Source organism: Phoca vitulina, unplaced genomic scaffold (assembly GCF_004348235.1).
Source record: "Phoca vitulina isolate PV1807 unplaced genomic scaffold, GSC_HSeal_1.0 scaffold1, whole genome shotgun sequence".
In the NCBI taxonomy this organism is placed as follows: Eukaryota; Metazoa; Chordata; class Mammalia; order Carnivora; family Phocidae; genus Phoca; species Phoca vitulina.
Window position 1 is genome coordinate 26,906,736 of NW_022589704.1, and position 15,092 is coordinate 26,921,827.

The window sequence follows — 15,092 nt, forward strand, 5'->3', positions numbered from 1 at the left end:
TCCAGTTTGAAATGTGATTCTAGCAGCTTTGTATCTCTCCTTAAAGTGGTAAGCAAATAATTAGGCATTTTACAAATCTTTTCTGGCATCTCAAAGTCACTTTGTCACATGTCAATCCAATAATTAGAATTCTGGGTAAGTCTTCATCCATAAGTACATTTATACTAATATTATGCTAAATGGAAGAATAAAGCAGAATGACAAAACAATTACCTTTCTCATACCTTCACTTTTTTAAATTCCTCAAATTAAACCTAATGATTGTTACTGTTTCAAATGTCTTTTGGTGATTTGTTCAAAGTCCTTGCTTTTTTGCCCAAATTTTTCTATCACAAGGGAAGAAAATACAGTGATTAATAATTATTAGAACATATATATACATACATATCCATATATATTTAGCTGTATATTTAGTTTATGGGTATGTAATAAAACGGTTCATTGTGGCTTCTAATCTTTATAATTCATAAAGTAAGCATTTCCTGGGTGTCCACTCCTGCAAGGCCTGACTAGGGCATGAGATAAAATGGCAAAGACCCCAGTTGCTATGAGTTAGCAGGAGAGATAAGAAATGTCCAGAACTAATCATAACATCAAGAAGCCTGAGCAAATGCTACGAGGAATGTGTGAAACAATGTGAAGCAAGGGAGAGGGGAAATACGGTTTCTCCCTGAGGTGGTACTGAAGTTTGACAATGTCGCCAACCAAGACTGGTTGGTCTTGACTCTGCAAAGCTCAAAGTACAAAGCTTACTCAGAAGACATGAGTATCCTCTCTCCCCACTCCTATTATTTTAGAGTATTCACATTTTCTACACTATTCTTCTTAAGTGAAAGTCCACTCAATTGTGTAATATGCTGCTTAGTTTGTTAATAGTATCTTGAATAAAAGATATAGTATCACTCAGCAGAGCATAGAGAAATTACTTTCTGGTCAGTTTAAAATATATATAAATGTCAGTGTGTGTGTATATATATATATATATATATATACACTTTATATATATATAAAACTTCTGGCGTCCTTCATTTATATATTTTGTCTTATGACAATAATTTAAAGATCTTCATTAGTTTTATTCCCTGTCTTAAGAGAAGCACCAGAATTTATTACTCATGTAAAACTCAGGGGGGGAAAAAGGCTTTTGATAGAGGTTTTAAAAGTGATTTGGAATCCTCTCTATTTAAGACTCTATTTAAGACTTATGCATTACCTCATTTAATCTTTAAGTGAAGTATAGATTATTTTTGTTCCCATTTTATAGATAAGATACTGAAATCAAAGAACTTAATGGCAAGCAGCTCAGCAGTATGGAAACATATAGAAAACATCAGAATTTGAGGCAGAGGTCATAGACTAGAATTAGGAGGGAGGTCCAGGTCCAGGTTGAAACTGGAAATAGTCTGAACGTCCAAAAATAGGTAGAACAGTGAAAAAAATTACAGCATATCTGTAGGATAAAACAACATATAGTCATTAAAATCACATTTTCAAGTAACCAGAAGGTATAGAATACAAAGTTTAACTTCAATTTTGTGAAAACAAAGTAAGACAAAAAGTGGAGGGAAATATACCAAAATACTGGTAGTGGTAGTAATAATGAAGAGAAAAAAATAAATTGGAAAAATCAATACATATTTTTTTAAAGGTAAAAAGTGTGGTGCAAGATGTTTTTAAACATCAGTATCAAATTTGACTTTCTGGTTTCTGAATTTCACTTTGATTCCCTTTTGTAATAACTTTAGGGAATTTTTTTTTTTTCCTAATCTAAATTCAGTAATACTGTATTTCATAGAACCTAAGATACAATCCATTGTAAGACGTATTTCATTTGACAAAGAAAGAAAAAAAATATCTGCCAAATTAACTATGGCATTTTTTTTTATTTTACATAGTTTAATGTGAAAAAACATCTTAGAATTTGATAAAATACTGCAAGGACATTTCTTTTTAAAAAAAATTTTTTTTTAATTTTTATTGAGGTATAATTGACATACAGCTTTGCATTGCTTTCAGGTATATACCATGATTCAATATTTGCAGAGACAAAATCTTTTATTTATTTTCTTTTTACATGCTTCTTTTTATTTTTTTCTTCCTTCTGAAAAGTGGCCAAAATGAGATGAGATTTCAAGTTGCCATGCTGACCATACCAACCGTAAAACAAAATCCATAAAGGAAGAGGGACAAAATGCAAGCAATTCGAAGTTAACCCTGTGTATTAAATATTTCTGATTTAAAGATTTATACTTTGCCAAAAATCTCATTCCACTTGTCATTTCTGCTTGGCAGAAGGACAGAGGCTAGCAGGGAAAGAGGATCAGCATAAAGTTCAAAGTCTTACAAGAAATTCCATGTTTAAATATGTGCAAGTTTACACAGAATGTACTGAGTAGTGGATATGAAACGAAGCCAGGCAACATGAAAAAGTAAAATAACAGTCATGCATGCCTGTGTGTGTGTGTGCGCGCGCGCGCGTGTGTGTGTGTGTGTGTGTGTGTGTGTGTGTGTGTGTGTTTGTATTGGGGGTGGAAAAACAAGGTCAGAATTTGAAGCCAGAAAAGGTACATATTTACTGTGTCCCTGCTATGTGCTAGACACTGCAATTTGAAGGGTAAATATGGGCTTTGAAGGCTAAATTCCTGCTTAATGTAAGCATAAATGAAAAGCCAGTTTTTCTCTATGTTAATTATTAATCAAAGCCCTATACAAAAGATTTAGTAGCACCTGGCATTTTGTTCTTACATAAGCAACAAAAGCCCTCATTTCATTCATGTATTAGCTTCTTCTTTTGTTTTAAAACCTGAATACATATTCTAGAAAAGAACATAGAAGGAATAAACGAAATTTCAAGCCCACTGATGTGAGCGCCCTCTAATGCTCTGTTAGTACTCTAAACTCAGTTAAGCTGTTTTTGAGTCTCCCATGAAACCAACTAACAAGAAAATAGAACAAAAGGAATGACATCTTAGGATTTTTGCCAATTAATTGAAATTTGCAACTGAGAAGCAATGTTTCAGCTCCACCATCCTTAGGAAATGTGGCTACCAAATTGTGGGCTTCAAGTGTTTCCCTTCAAATTCAGGAAGCTGACCATTCTTCCTTTTTTTTTTTAAGATTTATTTGTTTATTATTTTAGAGAGGTTTGGGAGGGGTAGAGGGACAAGGAAAGAGAGAATCTCAAGTAAACTCCCCATGGAGCATGGAACCTGACTCAGGGCTTGATCTCAAGACCACAGAGATCATGACCTGAGCTGAAACCAGGAGTTGGACACCTAACCGACTGCACTACCCAGGAGCCCAGGAAGCTGACCATTCTTTAAAATGTTAGCCAGCCTTACAAAGAAGTCATTCTTTTGATATGTGTACTTATTAAATGAATACATTAGAATTGGATCTTTTCATTTGAACAAAATTCAGCTAGTAAGACAGGTAAAACAAGTGAAACAATAGTTGATAATTAAAGAAATTATAGGAACCAGGAAAGCAAATGCTGCTCAGGGAAACATGTGTGTTAAGTGCCCCAAGTCTGAAATGTATCCATTTCTCACTGAGTTTCAGCTTTCTACACCACACTCTGCAAGAGTTATTTGACCCAGCTGTCCAAAGGCCCAAGATGCTTCTATTTTATTTCACAGCTTATTCATAATCAATATAAACACACCACCAACCTTAATTCCAGCCAGCAGTCCCAAGATACCTTGGATCAGATCAATAAAGTCTGAAAGATAAACAGAAAAACATCCTGTAAATTAAATCAATCGAATGATTCAGTCTTCTATTTTACTAAAGAAGAAGATGAAGTTACTTGGTTTCTTGCACCATAAAATGTCTGGCTGACACCACATACATTTACAACAAGGGGGGGGTTATGTAGTTATAAAACTTCAAATTATTTTCTAGCTCTCATCTAACAAGATCTATTAAATGCCCAAAGTAGGTCCTATTTTTATCTTCAGCAGTTTTTATGTAAAGCAGAACAATGCTTGTGCTTGTCTTCTAAAACATCAACAAAAAAAAATTTTTTAAACAAATTCCGTACTCAGTGTACTACCATTTCTCTTGAAAGATGTTTAATTGAAAATGACACAACTACTGCATTTGGATCCTGAATCTGGTCTAACAGTCTGTAGATTTTTAGTTCAGGATCAACAATCTGTTTAAAGGCAACAAAAGTCAAATAAGACGATTCCAGTGGCAACCTATCCATCTTCCCACTGCTTTCTTACACTTAAGCCTTGCCAGTAAATTATGCTGAGAAGCACATTGTCCAATGGAGGCACAAAGGAGGTCCACCAAGGACAAAAGCAAACCCAAAACTTCTGTGCCAAAAGTCAGCCTGTCTTTTGGACAGTTAGTAAAGAAAATAACTAAAATGACATAGAGTAAAATTCTATGTGTCTATGGTTAAATCTCCAATAAAAAAAAGTTAGTTTCCGAAAGTGTGTTTGTGAGTCAACTGGTTAGAAGTTAGAATATGTTCCACATGACATTGTTACAGATGGTTCATTATTAGACTCCTAGGTTAAATCCGAAAGCTAAATTGACTGTAAATGGTAATTATTTAATGAAAAGAATAGTCTAAAATAATACTCATATACTCCACTGAGTTATGTTAGCTTGCCTATAGTAATCATTTCACTCTGTATATCCGAGCATCATGTTACCCACCTTAAATATATAGAGTTTTTATTAAAAGAAAATAAAAAGGAAATACTAGTAAACCAGTAAATCCAAAAATTGGATTGGAAGTGAAATTCCTGCTTTTTAATCTTAAGGGTAGGTGCTTAAAAGAGTGAACCTTATTATACAAGAATGAAACGATAGGTGGATACATTTGTGAAGATGAAAAAAAAGAATGTGGGGACATTTTGATGGACTTTTGAGATTAATGATTTTAATATGTCTACTTCCACTTCAAGCACCTGACTTTATTTTACTTTGATACAAATACTATTCTTTTTCTATAAAGCCACCAGCTCCCAGACTGTGTGCCATGGACACCACTGTAAATTCACAGAACGATAAAATATTTTCAATACCTGAAAAAACACAGCAACATCCATCAGGCTTAACACAAATTACTCACCTGAAGTAATCCACAGTTTCAATATCAGATTATGCTACATTCGTTTCAATGATAGGGTAACTTTGCAAAGTTGGATTTTTTTATAATATTTGTAATATAAAAGCAAATACTGCATGAAAACCAGTGTGGAGTGAGAAATGAGGATGACAACATCCAATCTGACTCCCAGCTTTGAGGACTGGGCCGTACCCAGCAGGCAAACACACACACACCATTAGTAAGTAACTGGGTTTCTAAGTATGAAGTAAAGAGATTTTTCTTTCAATTTTCATGTATTTTTTTTTAAAGGGCCACTAAGTTGTTAGGACATACATACTTATTTTACTAATTAAATGGAGCCATGAAGTATTTCTTTTGGCCTACAGGGCACCATGAAAAAAATTACTAGGATACTCAGAATGCCATAAACTTGAGAAAGTTTGGGACACTCGCTCTTACGCACAGTTTTTCTTGTTTCGTTCTGTTTCATTTTTGCTCCACAAATTTAAAGAAAAAAGAAAGCAGGAGAGATTAAACAAAGGAAGAAGACTAGTAAAGGAGAGGGGAGGGAAAGGAGAGGAAGAAAAATTTTCCTAAAACAAGAAGAAAAATACAGGCAGCGCGTGAACGACAGTGGTTCACCACATTGAGTGACTGCATGTGTGGCCGAGTGTGTTATATATGTATGTGTGCATGTGTGAGTGTCCTATGTGTGTGCAAGAAGACGCTAAAATAGCACACTAGAAATGAAAGAAAGAACAAGTAGAGGGCAACTGCATACATGTACATTTTAACCATGTTGATTACCAGTCACCATTCCCTAAGAGAATATGGCTCCCTAGCTGCCCGGAGCCAAGGAAAACCTCCCCAAACCTGCACATTTGTTTGTGTGCAGCTCTAAGCCACAATTTACCATTTGGCCACAGCTACTTCTTGCTAAGACCCCTTTAACACACTAGATCAATATCCTTTCATATCCTTTCATATTCTTTTAAATTGGTTGGATTTTTTTTTTTTTTTTTAAAGATTTTATTTATTTATCTGAGAGAGAGAGAATGAGAGACAGAGAGCATGAGAGGGAGGAGGGTCAGAGGGAGAAGCAGACTCCCTGCTGAGCAGGGAGCCCGATGCGGGACTCGATCCAGGGACTCCAGGATCATGACCTGAGCCGAAGGCAGTCGCTTAACCAACTGAGCCACCCAGGCGCCCCTAAATTGGTTGGATTTTATCTTTTCTACATGCACTTTCAAATATATACATGCTTCCATAGTAAAAACAAAATGATACTTATGGAGCTTTTCAAAAGTTAGGCTTTGTGATACAGGAACCAGGCTGCTTTCTGTGTTCCATACATGGGGAGAAATTCTGACTTGCTGCCACCACTGTCCTCCCCCCAACCCCAGGCCTGCCTCCCAAAAATTCTAGTTTATTTTCTTTTCAATGTAGCATGAGCCAAATTCAAACTTTATTTAAAATATTAGTGCTATCTTAGCTATGTGAACCTTGTAGTCGAACCCGTAGACTTAGCAAGGTGTTGAGCACACAGAAGAATGTAAGTATCTGTCAAATGAATGAAGGTGCTTAGTGTTGTGCTTTTCTGATGCTTTGCCAAATTTAAAGGAATCACTGAAAATTCCCCTTTTGGCAGAAATAAGAAAAAAAATCCTATCCTTGTCTCACCTGCCTTGCATCAAAAATATTTCATGGAAACAAAATTCTGAGGAAGAAGAGGTGCTCATTTTTGACCTTTAACGCTTGCTTGGGCTCTTAGGGTTTTTGTTTGTTTGCTTGCTTTTCTTATCTTAAGGGGAACATGTCCATTTGCAGCAAGAGCAGCTGCTTTGTAAATAACTCTCTAGACCTTTTTTTTTTTATTATTATTCAACCCAGTTATTGAGCAAATAGGCACAGAATAGTGAAGATTTATGTTGCCCTAAGGCTCAATCTTCTTTGTGAACATCTGCCATTTCAAACACACAGGTCAAGACTCTTTGTGTAGTATTCTGCTAAACAATGCCCTAAGCATAACTCAAATGAAATTCTTTTCAGTAGGATTCAGCATCTGCTTACAGGCAGCTTAACTATCAGCATATAAAAGCATCACTTCTCCATCTTCTTGCTCCACCACAAAAAGGTAGGGGGAATGTCAGAAAATAATCTTGAGAGTTAACTGCTAAAGCTTTTCTCCCCCCTCTTTTCCAGTAAGAAATGATCTCATGCCTATGTATTATAAGTCATATTGTGATGATGAGATCAAATTATAAACTCTATATCAAGCTGAAGTGGGCTTATTTCCACCTCATGTAAAATAAAAATTGAAAATAGCAGACATATTTTAGCTATTAGATTATCAAGGTTCATTGTCAATTGAAAAAACACCTTTCACACTTGCTGCGCTTTTCCCTTCTTAAAGTTACCCATGAATCTCAACTTACAGAAACTGTTGCTGCTTGAGTATAGAATTTACTGTTGGAGTTTCAATTTACAGATACAAATGTAGGGAATATTGTAGTTGCAAGACCAATTAAAAATCAATTCTATTAAAAAAAACTGAAGTGCTTTTTAATTGTTTATAATCTTTATTTTTTTTAAATATAGAGCAGTTTTGTGGGTTTTCTTTCTTTTTTTTTTTTTAATAGCCTTGTTTAATATTTCAGGGCTCCAAAGTTCTTTGCCATCAAAGAGCTTAGTTAGAATGTGGTGGGTTGGGGGTGGTTATGAAAAGCCAAAAGACAAAGACTATGATACAAAGCAGAATATGCGTGCTGTCACAGAGAAATACCAGCAAAGAGCTACAGGAGATCAAAGAAGGAAAAAAAAAAAAAAACCACGTGAAATCCTATTATATAGACAAGGATTCACAGAGGATGTACGTTTGAGTTGGACCTTGAAGGAGGTAAAGGATTTTGATAAGCGGAGATGGAATGGGGAGGAGACCAACTCAGACAATGGACCCAGCAGAAACAAAGTAATGAAAGAAACTAACCCCAGGGGCTGTCTGTACAGACACCTGCAGTGCTACCTGCCTGGAATGTAACACACAAGAGAAACATTAACTGGGTGAAAGGCTAGGTTGGGTCTGTATAAGGTAATAACCTTGAATGACAAGCTGAGGAGGCTACATAATTAAATATATTTAATTTTGTATGCTAAAGTGAACTACTTTAGGTTTTAAATTCAAGAATGGCATAATTAGGTAACCGAATCTGGCAACACTGTGTAGATTGGATCAGAGATGAGAAGAGATTAAAGAAGAATCAACCATTTAGGTGGCTCCTACAGAAGTCCAAGTGAATGGTAATGAAGAGTCAGCTCAGGTAGAGACAGTGTCCGTGCAGAGAGGGAAGAATACTCTCACTACTGCAGAGGCAAGTATCTTAGCTCAGGATGCCGTAACAAGGTGCCATAGATGAGGTGACTTAAACAATAGACATGCATTTTCTCAAGTTCTGGAGGCTGGAAGTCTGAGACCAGGGTGCTGGCTTGGTCGGATTCCGGTAAGAGCGCTCCTCCTGGCTTGTGTATATATACAGTCACCTTCTCACTGTGCCCTTATATGACCACTGGCGAATGAGGGCCCCACTTTTATGACCTTATTTAACATTATCTACCTCCTAAAAGCCCTATGTCTTAGATACAATCACTTTGGGGTTAGGGCTTCAATATATGAGTTGTAAGGGGATACAATTTAGTCCACAGTGGTGTCTATAAGCTATGGGACTAGGGGATTGGTAGTGAAAGGCACAGGACAGAGAAAAGGAGCCAAAAGAATTCTGAGACCAACTCCCAGAAAGATGGTGTCACTCTTAGAAACAGGTAAGGCTGAAAGAAGATCAGTTTGTTGAGCAAGAATAGAGGGGCTTTTTTTGACATACATAGTTTGAGTTTCCAGCAGGATTATCAAGGAAAGGTATTTATCAGACAACCTATTCATGGAGAGTATGATCTATGTGATATGGAAAAAGAATGAAGTCTTACTTAACACTAAAACAGAACAAAAAAGAATGAAAATGGTGGTGATATAATTAGGCTAACACGTATCAATATAAAATCAGAAGTATATGTGTGTGTTCCAAATCATAGAGTTAGGTTGTCTAGCCAGCCCACATTATTGCATATTTAATCATTCCCTTGATAGGTAGATATAACATTAATAGATACTGGCCACATGTAAACCCATATTGTTCTTAATGAATGCTGTATCCTGCCAAGACCATGGGCTCTCTGGGTCAGTGACCCAGCAAATCCATGTTTGTATCTCAAGCACTTAGTGTGGCATGTAGCATAAAGTCAGGGATCTATCTATAATTGTGGAATGCGTCACTATCTGGAAAAAGAGGCTGAGTCATGGACACTCCAACTAATTTCACCTCTAGACTTTGTATTATTCATATAAAAACATCGTAGGAAGCTAGGCACTCTGTATGGCTTTTAATGGAATGTTCTGTACTCGGACATGTTTGCTGTAACTGCTGTAATAATGATTGCAAATAGAGGTTACAACTAAAAGGGCCAGTTACATGTGTCTAATTCACCCATCTACTGTCACAACACAGAACAAAAAAATGACTGGATGATACAGCAACTGGATAATAACAACTCATTTAAAGTGAAGAACTTTATGGGGCGCCTGGGTGGCTCAGTCATTAAGCGTCTGCCTTCGGCTCAGGTCATGATCCTAGCGTCCTGGGATCGAGCCCCGCATCGGGCTCCCTGCTCCGCGGGGAGCTTGCTTCTCCCTCCCCCACTCCCCCTTGCTTGTGTTCCTCTCTCGCTGTGTCTCTCTCTTTCAAATAAATAAAAATCTAAAATAAATAAATAAATAAAGTGAAGAACTTTCAAACACCTCAGTCACGGAATTTGCTTTTTGAAAACTATTATACTATTTGCAATACAAAACAACAGCAATAATAGGAAATGATCATTAAGTGTTTATATAACTCAGGTTTTGTACAAAATATGCCACATGCATTATCCATTTAATCCTCACAAGACCAAATACAGCAGATACTATTATTACTCCCAGGAGGAAACTAAGCTTATAAAGATTAAATATCCAGTACCTATGGATAAAGATTCCTATTAATTGATATTACACAAACATCATTTATGAAGACAAAGAAATAACAATAGAAGTCAGAGACAGTGAAATACATACATATATTTGGGTATAGGGCCTGTGTATATTTATATATATGCATATTCTTTCATCTCTTGTTTTAAATTAGGATACCAATGGTTCTTCCTGTGTGATTCCTTAAGGAATTCTAGCATATTCAAATTCAGGCAGAAACAGTGAGGGTAAGCATGCTTTAAAAAAAAAACTATCAAAAAACAAATGACAAACTTTTTTTTTTTTTTTTTTTTTTTTTTTAAGATTTTATTTATTTATTTGAGAGAGAGAGAATGAGAGAGACCGAGTACATGAGAGGGGGGAGGGTCAGAGGGAGAAGCAGACTCCCTGCCGAGCAGGGAGCCCGATGCGGGACTCGATCCAGGGACTCCAGGATCATGACCTGAGCCGAAGGCAGTCGCCCAACCAACTGAGCCACCCAGGCGCCCCAAATGACAAACTTTTGAAATAGAAAGAGCCCAGTTCCCTGTAGTTCGTCGAAGTATTTTCAGTGGGACAAAAATTGGGAAGATGGCATTATTTTTTTTTTAAGAAACTTTTTGCTGACACCACCTCAAAGGTCTACAGCAAAAAGGCCTTACATATTCTCATCCAAGAGTCTTTTGGGTTTTTTTCTTTCTTTATAATTTTTATTTTATTAATGTTAAGCATAGAAACAGGTTAAGAAATTAACCTATTCAAGGCTTAGGATGAAAAACAGCAGTAAGAAGCATGAGTTATTTGAGAGTTAAAATGTATCTGAGTAATGCTGTCTTTATTTCTGTAGTGAGGTGGTACACTTGAGTGACAACAGAATCTGCAAAAGCCAATAAGCTTACTCTTTTTCAGGATGAAAATCTATGGGTTCACTCAAACCATTAGTCTTTAAAATACAAGGTCTCCTTTAAAATGGTTTTACAGTAAAGTGAATGCATTATTAATTATTTGTTCAGAATCTTTAGTGGAGAATCTTGTCATTAATACCTAGATCTACAGCTGAGATTTGGAAAGATGCAGGAAACACATGAGACACTATTCGAGAAGAAATGTTGCTTGTGTCTGTCTAACATCAGGATATATTTTTTTAAGATTTTATTTATTTATTTGAGAGAGAGAGAGAGAGAGAGAGAACATGTGAGTGTGTGGAGGGGCAGAGAGAGAATCTGAAGCAGACTCCATGCTGAATGTGGAGCCTGAGGCGGGGCTCGATCTCACAACTGCTAGATCATGACCTAAGCAGAAACCAAGAGTCAGATGCTCAACCAACTGAGCCACCCAGGCACCCCTAACATCACGATATTTTTTAGGATTAAAGTCACAACCTTGATTGTCTGTAATTCAGAAAGCACACATTCTCCCAGGCCTACCAATAGGTCATTTTGTCATCTCATTGAAACTTGGATTTCAAAGGAATGTGTAGTTACAAGCAATCCTTACACAATAAAGTAAATCTGTTGCCCAAAGCTCTAATTTCCTGAAAACTCTAGTAAGGCACTAACAAGCCAAACTGAAGCATTCCACACATTTCTGAACCTCCTTCTCTGAGTCACTGGCTTTCTCCTGGGTGAATCAAGGTACACTTAACTCCTACATATGTTGTTATTATAACTCAGTTCCAGCATCATTTAATTAATTTAGTAAAGAATTGCAAATACCCAAAAGAGGTATAAAAGGACTGACTTCAGAACTATTATTATAAAGAACATTTTCATCCATTTTAATATTCTTACTGCATTTCATGTTAAATACAAAGGACCAAAAAAGGTTAGAACTTATACATAATAATGGGAAATCCTGTAGCTGGAACGGATGTGGCTGCAGCAAAAGTTAGGGTTTCCTTTAAGTCTAAAAGCATTAATGTAGGAAACAGATCTGCTGTTACCAATGTTAAATATTAAGTACTTTCTCAGACTCCTGCCATCCCTCAACTGAACTAATGAGGGGCTAAAGCTTTAATTTTCCCCCAAAGTAGCACTGAACAGAAAAGCATTATAGTGGAATGAAAATAACTTAAATTAGCCATACATATTTTCCCTATATTTCACATGTAGGCACTCCTATACTTATAAGTTCCTGAACCATTTATTTAAAACTATAAAGAAAATATTACAAAGGATGATTAAATTCCTAACGTGGTCTATTTAATCCTTAGTATAATTGAAATAGTGCTGCATAGCTAAATAGAATGTGTAAAGCCTGACAGTGACCCCAGACACAGCTTCGTTGTTATATTACTGTAAGAATATTTTCCCAAGCAAATGGAGTACACCTGGGATTTAGTTATTCACTCTTCTAACTAATGATTTCTGAATACCCGCTTCATGGCAGTCACTTTTCTAGGGACTGGTATATCATGGTGATATACCATGGTGGCCAATAAGTTATCAACAAGGTTCCTGCCCTTTGGGGGCCTGCATTCCACCATGAGAACACAAATACGTTAAGATAGTGGTGATTTCTATGAAGAAAACAAAGCAAGGTAAGATGTGAGTGAATGAACGGTAGTTGGGAGCCTTCTCTACCACCCAATTTCAGCAGCAAGAAGTAGAAGCTGAAATGGCCTTTATTGCAGCAAGAAAGCTAACCCCTCACTTGCTGCCCTTTGGAGGGGAACATTTCAACCAGCAGATCCTTGGCTTTCAACTGTCCTCAAGTTGGAAAGTGCAAATGTAACACATTCACATGCATTCTCAAAATGCACCAAAAATGCAGTTTGTGAACTAGCCTGGGGTTTTGGTTGGTGCCAACACTTAAACTAACACCTTACATCTGTAGATTTTAACGGTTCTTCCACATATATAGTGTTGCTTAATCCTGTAAACTAAGACACCTCTGTTGACCTAGATTTAGTTGGCTCTGACTCATTACCAGGCATTTTACCTGCTTCCCAATGAAAGGCAATCTCTAGTAATGGGTTATCCTCAATTGTTAGCTTGCCAAAATGTCAAATGTCATGCAAGAAAGAAACTAATTGAGAGACAAAGGAAAACAAATGACCTAATTTTTGATACACTCATGCACTGAAATATTTCCAAATAATTAACATGTGTTTCATTTCCAAACTTCAGACATAAAAAAAAAAATTACAGAAGGTGGGTTCTATCATCCATTCATAATAAATTAACTCTTCGTGCTTGGGCCAGGCCCAGAATTACTTACAATACACGACTCAAAATTCCCGTGGGTACAGACATCTTCAGTTAGCAGAGAGGGAAATAAACTTTGACAGCGGTCAGGCAACCCTAACACGCTGCACCATGTGACTCATATGAAAACAGCCAGCAGTAGCCTGGACAGCTGGTCACCCTGTCACTTCTTGGAGCACTCGGTGCCTGATGGACCCAGTGCCACAGCACAGTAATGATATATACTCTTTAGGACTAGAGAAAGTCAACAGGCCTCTCCCTGTCTGTAATAAGCAACCCAATCACCAACTTCTGTTGTGTGCGTCAAGGTTGCAGTCATGCTACACAATTGCTATTGTGTTCCCATCTGCCAGTTTCAATGTGCTTTTCCGAACAGAGCTAGAAGATTTAAGTTCTTTCACATGATTTTTTTTTTTATTACAGCTTATAGCTAACCAGGGATATTTAAATAATCAAACAGGCATTATTTTCTAGCCAATCCCAAATCAAGAAGGCCAAGGTGCTAAAAAGGCAGAGTGAAAGCACAAAATAAGTATTTCCTGCCTTGCAATAATTCATTCCCAAGCAAATTTGTTGAGAAAGATAAGATTCAGTGTAATGATGCCTCCAAGAAACTGCCTCGAGTTCCTTGTGCTACACCATGAACTCCCAACTGCCCGTCAGGAAACATTCACCGCGGTAAGAAGGCAGCCTGAGCTTCCAACTGAATTCAGGGGAAGTCATTTGACTGTTTTAAACACTCAATGCAAATGGCTCCCACAAGAGTTAAAATTACCTTTTTTTCAAATGCAAATGAATTTTTCTTTCTATCATCCTTAGGAGGATTAGAGGGTATCAGGGTCCTTACCCATATATTTGAAAAATAGAATCAAACTTCAGGAGATTAAGGGAATGTCCTAAAGTCACCTGAATTATCAGAAACACAATGAGGTCCAGCACCAAATTTCCTGATGGGATGATAACTTGGGCGAAGCTGGCAGAAAATGCTGCATAATCAATCTTCTGGAAGGCTCTGAGGCCTCTACAAAAATCTCTCCCAGCTGTCACCACCCTTCCAGGCTCCACACATTCTATTTAATCTCCTCCAGGATGAAAGGATGGACAGACGTAAATGATGTGTGCTCTCCTACGGCAAAACATGCTGATGTGACTCGGAAATTTTTCAAAAGATTACTACAAACTCTGACATTGCCAAAAGGCAAATCGACCAGTGAATTATGACATTTTGGTCTCAAACTTCAAAATGCATTTCTTCTTGTATATAAACAGGAACCATAATAAGTAGACTCTATCAACAAAATATAATAAAGTAATTTCAAGAATGACTTTTTTCAACAAGGGGTAAATGTGCCATTGAATCTTGGTACAAATACTAGTGATAAAGTCAACATTCAAACAAGGTACATATTTCAATGCTGGGATTTTTCTCTTCTTTTAGATTTATCTCACTTTTCTGTATTGCTAAGTTTTCTTTAATGAACATGCATTATATCCAGTAATAAAAATGTAAGCAAAAATAATTCTTAGAACATATTTTTTTCTGTGGTCACAGTACAAAATTTCACATTAAGAAAAATATTCTAAAAACAGAATTTCAGATCATGAAGTTTACACTCATTAGTGTGTTATCGGCAATTAAGATTTGACAAAGCCCAAAGGACACCTTCCTGACTTTATTTCTAAATACTCTGCTTTGTCAACTTAACATTTAACTTTGTGCTTCTGTTTCAAATTACTAAAATGAGAATATTAAAATCCACTCCTA

The 15,092-nt window shown here is 36.6% G+C and overlaps 1 protein-coding gene across 2 annotated transcripts in view; it reads right to left on the reverse strand.

Annotated features, from left to right (window-relative positions):
- Window positions 1–15,092, reverse strand: part of MAP2 (microtubule associated protein 2) — a 280,028-nt gene that overhangs the window by 209,913 nt on the left and 55,023 nt on the right. For both annotated transcript variants that reach the window (XM_032403335.1, XM_032403344.1), the window contains one exon: window positions 3,672–3,721. The gene's annotated coding sequence lies outside the window, so the exon portion shown is untranslated. The remainder of the gene's footprint in view (window positions 1–3,671; window positions 3,722–15,092) is intronic.